This window comes from Branchiostoma belcheri, unplaced genomic scaffold, assembly GCF_001625305.1.
Source record: "Branchiostoma belcheri isolate BF01 breed outbred unplaced genomic scaffold, Haploidv18h27 scaffold395, whole genome shotgun sequence".
Lineage (NCBI taxonomy): Eukaryota > Metazoa > Chordata > Leptocardii > Amphioxiformes > Branchiostomatidae > Branchiostoma > Branchiostoma belcheri.
The window spans coordinates 76172-81628 of record NW_017804015.1 but is presented as its reverse complement, the minus strand read 5'-3'; positions in this window follow the sequence as shown (position 1 = coordinate 81628).

Below are 5457 nucleotides of genomic sequence, written 5' to 3'. Positions count from 1 at the left end.
CATCATAGAATACATTCGACAGTACCGATGCATTTCAGTAGGGATATATAGATGTTGACAGAAACAAAAGGAATATATGCTTATTTATCTGTTCTCAAAGTTAAATGAAGTTCAAGTAAAAAGCAGATCTCTTCACATGGGTCTATAAATATCAGTTTTCTATCTGAGAAACCACAGAAAAGGTTTATTACTAGCACTCGCAGTCTTAAAAGTCTCAAAGTTTGATAAAAGTAACTGCTGACGCAGTTCTTGAAATATGTAAAATAGTTTTTGTTATTGGCTTGCCTGTTTAGATAATGTTCAAGTGTAGTTCTCTTTGGTGTAACATCATAATAACTTGGTGTAACTTCGGTCCCAATCATAATCCGGAAGAATTAGAGCTGATCTCCCAAGTTTTCCCTGACCGCCTATGTGGCAAAGTTTTTCCATCTTTTAGAATCAACCATATAATCTGATCTGTAACTACTACAAATTGGCATTTGCCGTAGCCCAATGACGATCAACTACAAACTGTGGTATGCCCCCACCCTAGGTGGTGCTCGGAGAGAAACACAGGCATTTATGCCTCTACCATCATGGTGTTTTGCAGATCTCCTGTTAACTCTGCAGTTTTGAGTGTAATTATATTAAATGATAAGCATGCAAGGATCACTTCTCTACATTGAATCATCGCAGTACTTTTGTCACGTGGCATATAATGCTGTATAAAAACATGGGTGTGATTAGGGTCCGTCACCACTTGTCCAACCGACAGTCACTTCTTGAAAGCCTGGTAGAGGCTAACTCAACCCTTATCTGCTTTCTGTCCTCGTGTGTTGCATTCCCATCTTGGAAAACTTCGAGGTCCATGCTCCAAAACTGGCGCGATGGTTCTCTTGTTGTGTTGGACGCAGTCTTGCTTTTGGACTGCAGAGACCAGCAGGACGTAGTTGTCAGAGTGCTCCGTTGAGAGGAAGAACTGCATTATTGGCACTGAATAGTACAGTAGCCAGGCCCTGAACTTGGATACTGAAAAAAAGAATAACATTTAGTGCATCTGATGACACACATGTATCTGCACAATCTCGCCACCCATCTTAATATAATTTTGTGTTACAATTATCAATGCCAGACAATGCCAGCAGCATCTTCATGGGCATTCCGCATGTGTTCCCGGTTGTCCCCTTGACCTACCCTTTGGTGGGTTGTTGTAGCCGGCATCGCTCTCGGTGGGGACAGTAGAATTCCCGCCTCGACCCGATACCGCTTTACCTCTGCCAATCTTGCGCAGTTCTGCTCCATCTGCGTCTTGTCCTTTTTTAATAATTGAAACATACAATGAGAAGACGTGGTGGCGACACACTCCAGTTACACTTATATTCATGTCGCCACCAGATAATACGTAATACAAGCAAGCAAAGCACGAATTTTCATACAGCAGTTGAATGCAACAATTAATCATTAAACTAGGGAGACACACACTTAACACCGACAGGATCGATAAAAAAACGATTTGATTCCAACAAAAATGTCTGCACATGCAGCAGTATTTGAGTATTGTACATTGTTGACAGGAAAGAAGAACCTCTTAAAATATATTACCAGAATATCATCTGAAAGATCATCCAAGTCCGTAATTGCGTCTTGTTCAGTTCCGCGTACACCTCACTCGCTTCTGTACATGTCATCGTCATTATTTGCATGGTGGTACGGCCATCATCGGGAATGTCTAACGATACAAATAGGGGCTAGAGGGCAGTAGGACTATACCTGTCCTTCTCCCCAGGTGTCACAGCTTGGATGTTTCGCTTTACGGCTAGCGGTTCACGCGCGCCCTGAAGTCGTTTGTCGGCTCTCTGGAACAGCTCCTCGGGTGTTGTCCTGTAGCCACAGGCCTGTGCAGGAAAGCGCCTCTTTAAAATCTAACCCAAGCTTGCTTTCCAATTTCTTGGAGAATCTGCACTCCCCATCACACACTTTCCTTCCGTTCGCTTTTCTGTGTCCTGTAGGCACTTTGGACAGCCATAGAATCCATTGTGTGCTACCACATTGGGTGAGGTTTGGACCCATTCCGTTCGCAAAGACAAATGTTGCGAACCTTCCTCAGCGTCCGAGGTGCCAGGCTGAAACGGCCAGAAGTATATCTGGTCTGTTGTAATGGCATTTACGATGTCACTGAAAATCAAAATACGAAAGAATTCAGTATGAAGGCGCTTTAGCAGGTTGTTCCATGAAAAATCCTTTGTACAACAATCATACACTATACTGTACAAATATGGACAATATTGACAAAGACTTTACAGCAAACCCTACCCTATCACCGACTGCAAGGGTGCCCGTGTGTGAAGGTTCACCTGACAGATCAGCAGCAGCCTTTCATCTTCCGACGTCTGTGCACATATCTGTAAACAATACGTGCCAAATGAATAGCAAACAGATATGATCGCCCGGCAATACTAGTATGTTTGTGGCCCCCTTGAGATACGGGGACAAGTCTTATGCTTTTGGTCTCGTATTGGGAGTGGCACAACATAGAACGAATAATACCAGAGGTATGCAAAGCCAAAATGACAGCCGCCATATAAAATGTTAAAGGAAAGATACGTGCAAGTGAGTCAGTTACCAAATAGTATTTCAAGCAGCATTGTTTGCACTTCATGCAGTCGTAGTTGTGTAGAGAATGGACTCTGCCGCTACTAGATTGTAGGGGGACAATGTCGGCTCGGATCGGGTGAAAATGTACTTGATCTGTTTTGCGTGCACGTGTGGACTTCTGCCCCTACAGAGAATGCCCTGTACCAAAAAATGCTTATCCAATATCAGGGCTTAAACTTAGGGAGGATGGCATCGTTTCTTGGCATGAATCAAGGTTAGCATTTTTACTATTTACAAATTATTTGTACAATTTTGTAAATAGCTCATTGGGCTGGGAAGAAAGTAATTCACACATCCCAGTAAACTACAGGGTAGACTGCCTGGGCGTCAGGCATCCATGCCTTTGTGGTTTTGTGGTAATACCACAAGAGTCACTAGTGTTCAGCAGTGAAATCTAAAAATATACAGAAGAAATAACAGTCGTATTAGCACCTCCTTTTTTGGGGGCAATAACCCAACTACTCTCTCCTGGATAACTCTGAGCCTAGCTATAGTGTGCTATAGTGTCCGGAACCCAGGCTAAAATATACATGTATAAATGTAATAGGGTAACAAAATAATGAACATTTGTCTACAAGTCAGTTAGCCTGGATGCTAGACGCTGGCATTTCATAGTGATATTAAAGTGATGGGCAGGCAGGCAGGTATTTTTTTAGTACATTTCCGTGTCCGTTTCACGGCACTTTATTTCCTATTTACGAAATATGTTACAACAAACCTCGTAAGGTACATTCGTAATCAAACAGATCAACAATATTTCCCACATATGTTCCGTACTTAATTTTACAGATCTTGTATTTGGCAAGAAGTATTAATTGGTTATGTTAATGTAACAAATTTTTTTTCAAGTTGTGGAGCCTATGACACCATGAGTCTGACACTATGGCAGGGTGAAGACAGCTGGGTGTCGGCCTCAGATGTACGATTGACATGGCCATTGCTTTACCTGCTGTCTCGAAGTCCCCATTTACAATAGTAATGGGGGAACTGATTGGCAAGTAGCCATGTGGGCTTTGCTCGAAAAGCCCACTTGTTTCAAAGATGCCCTGTAGGGCCATCCGGAACATTTCGTTTTTGGGCCCGCCAAAGTCTAATGTGTCTTCCTCGCCAATGAATTTAACTTTGACCATTTTGGAGGCATCAAAGTTTTTCTTTGTCAATTTGTCTTTCAGTGCCCGCCACACATTGTCCCTACGGACAACATAGGTTTTGTGGTCTGTTGGGTCGACATTTTTGGTGTTCAGACTACAGATGATTGCTTTCAGTCTCCGCCGCTTTTCACTGAAAAAAAAACACACGATTTTTAGGACATGCCCAAATGAGAAAATGAGGATGAGGACAAAAACTGTTTCTCAATACCATTTTCTACAACAAAATTGTGCATTAATTAATAACTTTCAGTCTCTCTATTTTGTTACCATCCCAAACAATCTGCCAGACATGTATACATGCACCCACAAGTTTTTCAGGTGAAGGAATCAAAAGTTTCAGTGGGAGGCTGTTGCATTTTCATAATTGGATTAGCAAATACATCTTGCATGTCAAGGTAATTTTATCTCTTCTAATTATTTGAAATGTGTTGGGTATAGAATTTTCTTCTTACACAACCCGTGAGGTTCTCACCTGCTTACGTTTCGATGTCTATCAGACACCTTCCTGACACTGAAATGTATTGTAGGTAGCCATCCGCACTTGATGTTTAAGTACAATGCATTACTTAATGCATTACCACCTTCTTGGAGGGGTATCCCCCATTCACCTACTGAGATACCAAAAACTCATTTGTTTGGAAAAGAAATCTGCTCACAGAGCAGCATTTTCTTTAGAAATGTTTTGACCTTACAGAAAGTTGCCAAACCCACCGGGCAAGGCTTCTGGGAGAATCGGCTAACACTTTATGACTTTCAAACAATTACATGGAAAACTATTTACAAATCCTTATTTTTCATAACTAAAGAACCCAGAATCCAGACGCTACAATGGGAAATATTACATAACATATATCCTACCAGAGTTAAGTTATATAAATTAGGTCTTTCAGATAGTGATAAATGTCAGTCATGCCATGCTGTTGATTATGTTGAACACTTCCTGTTTGAATGTTACAAGCTTGTTAAACCGTTGTGGATAGAAGTGGAAAAAAGATACTGTACTAAATATGGAGACAGGCAGGTATTCTTCTTCCTTTTTTCAGTTGTCCAGCTGCAAGTCCTGCAGTTTCAAGCAGAGAAACCCTAACCCCTCCTCACGACAGCAAAGCCCTTGGCCGTGCAGGCCTTTGCCAAGCTGTCGCGTGTTCGTAGCATTGCAGCCTGCCGCATAGTGGGTTGACGTTGTTTTATGCATTATGCCAGAGTCGGCTGCGCACGGGTCGCAGACCGAAGCCGCTACCGTGAAGGTGGCCTGGTGTACGTAACGGGAATACTCTCTTTTGCCCCACAACCACACGTCCCTCAGTGTGGTCGGGAGTTTCCCTATTGCCACATACCCTTCAAGCGTGTCAGCAATCAACATCGTACATTGCTCCCAGCATGTGCGATAGCCACGGTTGTTCTCCCTTGGTGGCTCTCCCCTCCTTCACCAGGTGTCCCCCTTGTGTCCTAGCACTGTGCTACCCTGCTCCTTCTCCAGGCCACTGCCGAGGTAGTCAGTGAGTTGTGCTTTTAGGATTTCCCTGGTGTACCTTGCGAGGGGAGGGTTTGGTCCCTTGTTGGTAGAAGGGGTACCTAGTAGGCGAGCACATCTGTCCATCAGTGCTCTTCTGGATGTGGAGTGGAAAGATGGTAGACCTAGCCCCAGTCTGTGGTCGGGGGAGGTAGAAGA